The sequence below is a fragment of the Coenobita brevimanus genome, chromosome 50 (assembly GCF_032717465.1).
Source record: "Coenobita brevimanus isolate Jiangsu-jjx chromosome 50, ASM3271746v2, whole genome shotgun sequence".
Lineage (NCBI taxonomy): Eukaryota > Metazoa > Arthropoda > Malacostraca > Decapoda > Coenobitidae > Coenobita > Coenobita brevimanus.
Window position 1 is genome coordinate 31,485,365 of NC_137003.1, and position 12,292 is coordinate 31,497,656.

Below are 12,292 nucleotides of genomic sequence, written 5' to 3' on the forward strand. Positions count from 1 at the left end.
GTTGCTTGTTCTTTCTACGATCTGGTGTGGCGATGACATAGTTGACATCACTGAGTTTCTTCTCCACGAAATAAGGACCACTAAACTTGGCTTGAAGAGGTTGCCCATGCACTGGTAGCAGAATCAAAACCTGATCTCCTGGCTGAAAGTGGCGTAACCTGGACTTCTTATCATACCAAGTCTTCATCTTCTCCTGAGCAGCTCCTAAATTCTCTCTCGCCAGCTGTAAAGCAGTGGACAGCCGTTCTTTGAACTTCATCACATACTCCAGCAGGTTGACGTCATCTTCCTCCGACAGCCAGCATTCCTTGAGTAACTTAAGGGGTCCTCTTACTTCATGGCCAAACAGTAGTTCAAAGGGTGAGAAGCCCAGTGATTCATTTGGAGATTCTCTTGCGGCAAATACAACGAATGGAAGACCTTTATCCCAGTCTTTCTGATGTTCCAAACAGTATTTCTTGAGCATCGATTTGAGTGTTTGATGATATCTCTCCAACGCTCCTTGGGTCTGGGGATGGTAAGCTGAAGACGTGATCTGGGTGATGCCCAACTCTTTCAGAGACTGCTTGAAAACATTTGACATGAAATTACTTCCCCGGTCTGACTGTACCTCCTTGGGCAGACCAAACTTTGTGAAGAACCCTAGCATTTCCTTAACCACGTTCTTTGCTGAGATATTTCTAAGTGGAATGGCTTCAGGATAACGAGTAGCCATATCAATCAGGGTCAACACATAAGAAAATCCTGAAGAAGTCTTAGGAAGAGGGCCCACAATATCCACCAACACACGGGTGAATGGCGCCTCAAAAGGAGGAATGGGAACTAGAGGTGCAACCTTTTCGGTCTGATTACACTTCCCCACAACTTGACAGGTGTGACAAGACTTACAATACCAGGAAACATCCCTGAAGATACCTGGCCAGTAGAAGTGTTTCAAAATGCGTGCCACAGTCTTCCTCACTCCAAGGTGTCCTGCCAAACTGGAATCATGAGCCACTCTAATGATATCCTGCCTACAAACACGAGGGATGACAACTTGATGTACAACCTCCCATTCACAGTCGGCTGATGCTGTTGGGGGTCTCCACTTCCTCATAAGTACTCCTGACTTTATATAATAACAAGTAGAAGCACCAGCTGACTCTTCCTCACTGCAAGCAGAGTTAGCTAGACCTTTCAACTCAGGGTCAGCAACCTGCAACTCAACCAACTCTTGACGAGACAAATTATCAACACTACGGGGTACTGCCTCATCTGGTGAGTGGTCCAAATTAGCAAGAAAAGTGTCAGCTAGGATAACATCATCATCATCATTATCCTCTAAGTCACCAGTAACTTTAGACTTAGCCCTAGTGACAGCACATGCAGAGAACACATCAGGGACATCACAATCCTGGGCCGCAGCCACTGGCTCACTAGACAACTGAGGAGCTGGACACACTTGACTTCCACCAATATCATTTCCAAGTAAGAAAGTTACACCTGACATTGGGAGTGTCTCAACCAACCCAACCATAACGGAACCATTAACAAAACCAGACTCTAAATTCACTCTGCACAGAGGGACAGAGAAGTAATTATTCCCTACACCTTGTAAGATTACAGTTTCATCAGAGGAATTAACATTAGAGCCTAGAACACTGGTCAGCATAAGGGATTGGCAAGCACCTGTATCACGATATATTTTAACTGATTTCCTGTCATTACTGTCCAGAGGACTGACAAAACCATCAGACAGGAAATTAGCACATGAACTCTTGAGAGTGTCACCCACGTTACTGCTCAAAAGAGGAGCTCCATCATGAGAATTTAATTTACCCCTCAAAGCAGGTTCAGTTAACTCAGTTAAAGAATTCTGGGAACTCTCAAGGGTGGACACTAGACCAATTGACTGAATATTTAAAGACTCCATTTTGTTCACATCACGCTGTCTCCTGAAACATTTCTCCGTAGTATGACCAAGCTTACTACAATAAGTACATTTACTTTTCTGAAATCTAGAGGTGGAGCTGGTATTTACTTCCTGAGAAACATCATCTTTATTCTCTTTCCTGTTACCTGTACTCTGAGTAGAGGCAACGTACTTACTCTCAGCTTTCTTTTTCTTTAGAATATCTCTTGTGAGTGAGAACATATTCATCAGCTAAAACTGCAGCATCAGACAAATTATCTATTCTTTTCTCATCAAGATATAGGCTTACATCTTTATTAATACACCTTTTGAAGTCCTCCAGCAAAATCATCTGCTTAAATTTACCAAAATCAGAATCCACATTCTTAGAATTTAACCACTGCTCTAACAGATCTTCTTTGATTTTTGCATACTCAACATGGGATTGCTTATCTTGCTTATAACTTGTCCTAAATTTTACTCTATAGGCTTCAGGAACAAGCTCATAGGCCTTAAGAATCAAGCTCTTAACTACATCATAATTATCAGATTGATCCTGAGGCAAAGATGCATAAGTTACTTGAGCTTTACCGGTGAGAACAGTTTGAAGGAGTACTGGCCAATACTTTTTGGGCCAATTAAAACCTGTAGCTACCCTCTCAAACAACTGAAAATACTTTGTTAAATCAGATTCATTAAAAGGAGGGACAAGTTTAACAATTTTAGCCACATCAAAATCATCAGAGCTAGATGATCCAGTTCCACCTTGTTTCATGCGATACTCATGGTCTGCCTGAATCCTAGCAAGTTCAACTTGTGCCTGAAACTCAGCCTGTGCCTCCTGAATACGAGCACGAGCCTGAAATTCAGCCTCCTTAGCATTTGCCTGAAACTCAGCCTCCTGAATAAGAGCTTTTGCCTGAAATTCAGCCTCCTTAGCACAAGCCTCCTGCAGGGCTAGCTGTAACTTAGCTAATTCAATTTGTGTTTGCTCATTTCGAGGAGTTACATTAAACAAGCTTTCATTAATCATGTCAACAATTTGATCTTTAGAATGATGAGAGCAAATAGCAATTCCCAATTGTTGAGCAACAAGCTTAAGTTCATTCTTTGTTCTGTTTTCTACATCACACACTGTTTGCACATTTGACAAAAAATCTTTGTCTTCATCAAGCGTAGCAATAGTAGACATCATGAATAACTCACAGTCACAAAATATCAAGCAATATCCTTATGATAATATCCTGAATATCCTGATAAGAGGTCGCCAAATTTATGTTACGGAACAGGGAAAGATAATGTACACTTTAAGTGAGAATACTAAAAATCACTACTGTCCCGTAAAGTTCCAGGTTCAAAACAAGAGTTAGGTAAAATTACAAGTTAAAGTTTTATGCTCAAACTAACAACAAAACATTCAGGACTCATAAGGATAATGTAATGGCAAAAAACATGTTAAATATATGGTTAACTGCAATAGCCTCTATTGACACAAAATTAGCATGAGTAAATTTACCTAAGTCAGCCTTGATAAAATGAGAAAACACTGGATAATGCTCAGTTAACGTAAGATATATTATTACAGATACAAAATATTATTACCACTGGCTGACAATATAAATTACAAAAACTTTACTAGGCCTACGAATCAACACCTTATGCTAAACAGTACAAGAACAAAATGTAATAACACTTATACTCAAATTACACAGCTACTAGATGGTTGGAGACTTCCTGAGCACTCACAATAATAACAACTGTACAGGAGAGGACAGAGATGTGAATTAAATGAGGAGTAGATCTAAGTGGCAATAATGCTGAGACTGAGCTCATTATATAGGGGCCGGCAGAGCTTGATACAACTTGTAAGAAGGACGCGCAAATGAAGCCAAAGGGGACAAAGAGTTGACACTCCTGCTCTGAACAACAGAAAGAACGAGTTACTCTACTATAAGGGAGGACGGGGGGAGTGAGGTAGAACACGCTCGTGATCAAACATGCAGCATACTGTACGTTAGAATTACACAAAGGATGATGAAATCATAGGCTATGTAACAGTGTTAATGACTATCTAGGATGTAGGTGATGCACTTATTATGGGGTTAATTATCTAAGATGTAGGTGAATACACTTATATTGAAGTTGATTATCTAAAACGTTTTCCTGGTACCAGGCGTGCTGCTTTTAGCCAGTAAGTTTGACTCACTCTAAAGGAAATGAAGTGATTAGGATGATTCTCTAATTGCCGCACTAACATCGGGGACAGGTGGGACGGAGATTCCGAGGGAACTAATACGTATGACCGGGCTGAGTATATGAGAATTGGTGGAAAAATGGATAAGTGAAGATAAAATGTGTAAATGCTTTGATACGCTTCAAGGAACCATACTTAGGAGCAAATATACCAAGACCAATATGGCACGAAAAGAAAAAAAAAAAAAAACACGGAAAAAAGGTAAATTAAAAAAAATGGTAACCCTACCCGTTAATAATCACTGTGAGCTTGTGTTCATCGAAGCATTTTTATTTACGTTTTCATAACCAGATTATTGTATTGTATTGTTCACTTCTAGAGGAAATATTAAATGTTTCAGTTCTACTCTTCTGCATTTTTTCATTAATATTTATTGACTAGAGCATTAGATTTTGAAGGTCAGTATAATTTACGTACGTTACATTTTCTACCAAGGCTTCTTTATAAGGTGAAGAAGATGACTGGTCATGCCAACTCTAGGGTGTAAACAACTAAATGGAATATTCTTAATCTTAAAATCTCTTTTGTCAAATTCCTCATTTCTGTCACAGATTGCATGGTTGAGTATTTTTCCATTCTCATCTCTTGACCATTTTGAGGCCAGGGGTTTCCTTTTGCTGTATTAAAGCAGTCTACCAGTACCCAAAAAAAATGTTAACAGGATATCAAATCCTCTAAATAAAAGTTTTAATTTATGATTAACCCCAGTCTGTCTGGCCGACCAGACCCATTAACTACGAGCAAGCAGCCGCCCCTGTAGGATTGTGCCATGCATTGAGCCGATGTTCCCCTGTGGTGAGGCAGAATGGGGCGAAGTGTGGAGGTTATGTCCCTGGGTGGATGCAGCATTGCGTCTCTAATCTAAGCAGTTAACAGGGACACTTATTAGGCTTCTTTTCACTTAATGATCTGGTTATATGGTTACCACCTAGCGCTGTAAATGGTTGCCTGGGTTACAGGAAACCAGTAGCATTGTCACACATTGTAGGGCCACCTGAAGTGAAAGAAGAGTAATAAAAAGTGGTATGATGGATAGGGGGATGTCGGTGGAGAGGAGAGCAGACACATAAATAGACTGATAGAGGTGAAGGAAAAAGGTGACCGCACTACAGTACATAATGTGATTGGACAATGGTCGCCACAACCTACCACTTCAAGAACGAGGGTAGAATTCGTTTGTCGTGTCATAATTTAATCATTCCTTATTTTTCATAACTTTTCTTCCTTCACATTGTATTTTTTTTTTTTTTTTTGCCAAATGTTATCAGTTAGCATGGTAGTGCTTACTGGGTAGGGATGGCTTAGGTTCAAGTGACGTCATGTACAGAACATAAGGTACAGGCACGACGTGCATGATAACGCTGGCCAAGGCCAGCCGTATACATACGGACTAAAAGACCTTCGCTATTTAACTGCAGAGCTACTCTCAAAATACTACTGACCTTCATAAAAGTCGCGAACTCGAGAAGAAAAAATATCGATTTTACTCTCTCCATTTTCTCATTTCCAACTTCTTGCTTCCCCATTCTCTCCTCAGTCATTAATCTCTTCCCTCTGTCCATTCCAGTCATTATTCCCATTTCTCCATCCACTCCCTCCGTCGGATTTTCCGAGTAATCAGGACGGTACAGTGGTTTCATCTCTCTCTCTCTCTCTCTCTCTCTCTCTCTCTCTCTCTTTCCTGCTTCTGTCTTTCCCTTCTGTCTTTCTCTCATCCATTTTCCTCTCTCTTCCCACTTTCTGTTTGATTCGGAATAATACTATATCTTGCTTTTCACTCACGTATTACAATTCCAGCACAAACGCCACACCCCTTCCTCCCCGTACTAAAAATCCTACATCACCCCACCTCTTAATCCTGTCTTTCTCCTGTGTCTCCTTTTCAAGGAGTCTAATTTAGATTCACTTATTACACACTCAGCCCAAAAGAAAATCAAAACGTTGTGATTTCTTACATGTTGATATCACTAGCCTTGTTGAAATAAGTATATTGTTATTGACATAATATGGTTTCTGCCAATATACCGTCATTACATTTTTGTATATGTCACTACTTAAGTTTTTTATATATTGTTATCCTCATTTTTAATACTGAAGTATTTGTACCAATGTGTCCATCATTATACTTTTGAATTATAATAATTGTTTGTGCTACAATAATAGACAATGTTGAATCTCGGCCAAAGCCACCCCCTTCTCTCTCTCTCTCTCCCACCATCTGTTTATCCTCCCAATCATCTCCATATTTACTCAGCTCCATTCCCCCATCCGTTCTCTCCCTCATTCCCATCGTCCTTGTTTCTCCCTTTCTAAATCTTCTTTCACCTACATGGTTAAGCCGCCCCGTCCTGACCGATTTTCCTCTCTGACCCTCCCCAATCCCGACCAATTTTGGAAAAAAAAAAAAAAATTGGCTCGAACCTCTGCTTTTGGTGAGAAACATCGAAAATTCATAGAGAAATCGCTCACCTGAGGTTTAAAATACTCTATACAGGTAGCAGTACCCCTTACCTTACTGTGTTTTCTATCAGGGTGGCTCCAAAGAAAACGAGTTTTATGGGAGGGTAACTATTCCACACCACTCATAAACGGTTTTTATTTATCTGTTTGGTACGAATTTATATGTAGTATGAGAGCATATTGGTTTTCACACAGCAATATTGGCATTATAAGCACTGTTTTACTCACCAAACACATCAACATACCTGACCTTTTTTGGCGGCATTACCTGATCATCATTTCTGACTGTTTGTTTCTCTAATGCTATGTAAACTTTGTCCTGCATATTGTCATCGATTGGGGAATCACTCTGGCCTTGAATTTTGCACCGTGGCATGACATGTCTTTACTGGCCAAGTCACCGGTAACAGGTGAATTGCCGAGACAATGGCGTGTGGGGGGGTAGGTCATGTGGGATAAGGCATTGACCCTGCCTGGCATCTTGTACAGGAAGGTGTCCCGTGTATACGTACCAAAAATCATGTGCAAAATTTGAAAATTTTGCTAATTAGGGACCTTGCAATTGCTGAATGTTTATATATGTCAATGGGAGTCACAGTGACAAAACTAGTGGATGTATATACAGTATACGTCAATGGAAGTCGGCGGGTTAATTCATTCCCATCTGCCGCACCCCTTCCTCCCCTTACCAATAATATCGTACTACAGTGGTTTCCAACCTGTGGGGCGAGCCCCCCTAGGGGGGCATGAAGGGCTAACTGGGCGGACGTGAAGGCTTGATAAAAAGGGTAATTATATTAGAAAACTACGAATTATGATGGAATTCAGTAATTTCTAAATATGGAGAAAATATTTCAGATAAGAACAAGAAATCCAGCTAGTTACCTGAATATACAAACAGTTTCAAAGATTAAGAATCTATGATATTTATTGGCATGTGCCAACTATGCCAGTAAAATACAGTACTTGAGGAAGGGGGGCACAACAAACGTGTCATTCAGTGAGTGGGGGGGAAAATTAGAAAAGGTTGGAAACCACTGCCGTACTACCTCAGTTCTCCTCGTAATTCCTGCCTTCTCCACCTGTCTCTTTCTCCTGGGGTCAAAATATGTAATTTCAATTCTTAAACGAAGTTCAAAGGAAAATAACAACATTGGTGTATCGTATGTCTGTTTTACTAGGATTGTTCTTGCATGGGTAAATATATTGCTATTACTATGTATACTACTAAAATGTTTGTATCAATGTGTCAACATTATGTTTTTGTAATTAGGTCTATATCAACACTCAGGTTTTCATATATTAGGATCTCCATATGTACTATATAATGTGCATGCCAAGATGCTATCATTACATTTGGTACCTGTCTATACCAGTATCAGTAGGTAGTTTTTAATTTTTTAAAATCGCCATTTGCCTTACAAAATATCTATGCCAGTATGTCTTTTTCATATTTTTGTAGTTATTGTAATTGTACTTGTGTCCAAATGTAAACCTGGAGCAAAGTAGCTTTTATTAACAACGGGGAATTTTGGCGTTACTACTTCTTTATTGGCCACCCAGGTATTCATCGCTTTCTGGCGATACCTCTCAAAGGATGAGCAAAGAGTATTATATAAACTAGTTCCAGGGGGATATTCAGTTCTCATATTCATTGATTCTCTCTCTCTCTCTCTCTCTCTCTCTCTCTCTCCACTGTCTTCGAAATTATACGTGGCATTCCACACAATTATCCATTTCCTTCAAAACGACTTAGCAAGCACAACAACATCTATATCCTTTCCTTTTAATATACTAAGTAAGTCACTATACAGTATACTTACCTTCCACATTCCGCAACACTATTAATACAACTATCAAAATCCCTTACATATTCCATTAGACTAGTCCCACAACAATCCACTAGCCTTCAATATTACAAGCATGATCATATCATGGTCAAAAAATGGTAGGACAAATGCAAGGCAGAGACAGTGAAACAGATAACAGTGCTAGTACAGAGTAAGTAGGAAAGATGGAAGACAGATATAAAGAACAGCTGTCCAAGGCGACTGAAAGCAAACCCATCTCCGCATCCTCCTACTTTCTTTATGCTCACTTCAAAGTCAAAGGTGGCTGTTGTGTGTGTGTGTGTGTAAATATATATATATATATATATATATATATATATATATATATATATAATGTGTGTGTGTGTGTGTGTGTGTGTGTGTGTGTGTGTGTGACAACCTATCTTGCTCTCCTGTTCCTGAACTTGAATTCTCTGTTTTCTCTACCCTCTGGTTTCGGCTATCCTGTCATTCTGTCACAAAGTATATCTGTGTTGTGTACTTATCCCCTAATTCTACTGACTATGACAATTTATTTGACTATCTTACTCCTAAGATGTAACACTATCAATTTCTCCTTTCTGTGAAAGCTCTATTCTACATTATTTGAATGTTCACCAACACCTTTAGCTCTCATTCGTATAACTGATCCACCCAGTAAACAAAACTGCATCTTTTATATCCTTAATGACCTAGAACAGCTTATACACCACCCCGCAAGTATCTCTGACTGTCTTGGAGAGAATTCCAACAGACTTGACCTTTTCCTTACAACTACTGTTTCTGCTTACACTGCTAATTTTTTTTCTCACTTAGGCTCCTCCAGTCACAACCTCATCACCTAAACCTGTTCTGTCACTCCAGCAAGGCCTATGGACCCTCTCAGGAAGTGATGGTTGTGGCACTGTGGAGCTGCTGATTGGGAGGCCCTCGGGCAGTACTACTCTGATTTTCCTTGGAATAGTTATTGTTTCCATGGCCAAGAGCCATCTGAGTGTGCCTCACACGTTATGGATATTATTCTGTCGGACGTGGAAGCATACATTCTTCTCTCTTATCCTGTGACTAATGCAAAAACAAAAGTTTTATTTAACCCTCTTGCGCACGGATAAGTTTTATAAATTTATAATACGGTGAATGGGCCGACCAAAGTTACTAGTTAGTATTACAGGTTTTATATTAACATTCGGTATTTCATTTGGTTTGGATAATGATTAATTTTACTAATTCATCATAATTTCATAGAGGTCATGTTATAACCAGTACAATAGTAATTTTTTAAAAGCAGGACATTTTAGATAATTTGCACAAAAAGCAGGACATTTTAGTCACAGTTTAGAAAGCAGGACAGATGTAAAAAAAAAAGCGGGACTGTCCCCCCTAAAGGCGAGAATCTGGTCGCCTTATCCACACATTGACAATCTGGGCCCACAGTCTCGATGGCTCTGCACTAACGTTTGATCTGTCACGTCAGTATATCTCTCTCACGAGCCAATCCTTGATATCAGCACCTATCTAGAGCCTGTTACCTAACGCCGCTATACAAGGTGTAATGCAGCTTTATCTACCGAACAGTAACTCCTTTATATGATGCCCTGAATGAAAGAAAATAGACAAATTATTTGGCCACAACTTCGTATTTCATTCTCCCTCCCCTCCCTCACTACGCCTCAGCACCATCGCTCGTTCCCCCAACTCACCTTCCCTTCTCTCTCTGACCCCTCCTTCTCAGCCCCTCTTACTCCCGTGTGACTTGCCGCGCGTAAGAGAGCCAGCCTGAGGCATGGGGCACAGAAGGTTAGGTGATTATTTATGGCCACGACTGTATATAATGCCTGCTATGGTAGGTCAATTATTTCACTTATTCAGGCACTATAGGTTTCACAAATATAAGTATTGGCTTCACTATAAAAGTAAAATACTCTCATTATTTACGGGCAGGGTGAAGCAGAGTGGAAACCCCGCTAGGCCTAATGGCTGATAACAGGTCCCAATGCTTTACAAACAATAAATCTATGTTCCATAGACACAATCATTTCACAGTATAGTCAAAAACAGTGTACAATCACAATATTTCAATAATGGCATCTCCCTCAGGTGGGAGGGGGAAAATTGTGGATTAAAAGGGATGACTGACAGCAGTGCTACCCTTCAGCCCGGCTGGTCATGAGGTACTAAGGTTTTTCTGTGGGGTATTGTCTCATCAGAGCAGTCACAGTTTTGCCAAGTGTTTACCTTGGAAAAGAGACACACCTGCTAGAATGCAGCAAAATTTGACACAAATCTGCCCAAAACTTTATTTTGGGCAAATATTTTTCTGCTTAACAACGCAATTCGCGTCTACATGCCAAACCACAAAGAATGCAGTTCATGTCAAAGTGCCTGGGAGGGTTAATCACACTTTTCTAATGTGGACCACAACAAGGAGTGGGCCTGCAAAAGGTAACAGAGCCAACCCTCCCCTGAATCTCACCTCTGTCTTATGTTTCGTACAGAAATTGTGGTAAATTTGTCCTGCACTCTACTAAAAATCATTTCATTCATAATAAATGCTCTGAACTCTCCAACCGAAATTCTTCATGCTCTTTCTGGCACCTTGTCAAAATCCGTTCTTACAACATAACTTCATCATCCTTTCCTCCTCTTTTTTCTCTGATGACTCTATAGCTGTTTCTTCTGCTGATAGAAAAGACCTCTTTGCTGAGACTTTTCCTCCAACTCCTTCTTAGAAGATTCCAGCACTGTTCCTCCATGACTTCTCCTCTCTGACTTCCTCATGGCTGACATTAAAATTTTTTCAATTAATATTTTTCCATCCTTTACCTATGGGCTTGATGGAGGCCCTCCTGTTGTCCTCAAGTTTACACCCTGCCTAGATAAACATTTTTGCCTTTGTCTGTCAACTTTATCTTTGCTTCTTGCTGGAAGCTTGCTCATATTTAGTGTGTCCCAAAGAGGGATGACCATACTCAGTCTTCTAACTATTGCTCAATTGCTTTAACATCCTGTATTTCTGAAGTATTTGAATATGTTCTTAATAATAAGATTTTAAATCTCCTCTCCCAACACAATCTTCTTTTTGCTCGTAAGTATGGGTCTCGCGAAGGATGCTCCACTGGCAATCTTCTCACCTTCCTTTCAGACTCCTTGTCATCCCTCTTTTGGAAGTTTGGCAAAAGCTTTGCCATTGCCACTGACCTCTCAAAGGTTTTCGATCGAGTCTGCCATTAATCTTAAATTCCAAACTACCCTTTTACGGTTTATGTCCTACCCGTGCCAGTTATATCACCAGTTATCTTCCTTCTATTCGTCAATGACCTTCTAAACTGTACATGTAACCCTGTCCACTGACGACGCATCCCTTCATCTATCCATCTGCTTTTCGTAGCATCCATATCAGCAGTAACATCAACAAACTAGTGATGAGGCCATGCCACACCTGATGTCTGACTTGGCTCATATTTCTGATTGAGGTAAATATGATCTTGTTGGTAATGCATCAAAAACTCAGTTCTTACATCCTTCATCCAGCCAAATTCTTCTGCAGGAGTGTCCTGTAATTTTTAACAATATCCAGCTCAATCCTTCATCATCTCTAAACATAACTGGGTTTCATTCTCTCGGGATTTATCATAAGCAAGATACTGGTGATATGGGACGAGAGTCCTCAGGTTGGTTAGGCTTTGATTCTGGTATAATTGTTGCCTTCTACTACTGTTAAGGTAATTTCGTACCAGAGTAGCTCATGTTTAACAGGTACCAGAGTGGATTTCCCCTGACTCGAGCCAAGGCTTCAAGAATGTCTTATGTTATACCATCACCTGGTGCTCTTGACTTGCCCTTTTTTACTGGCATTAT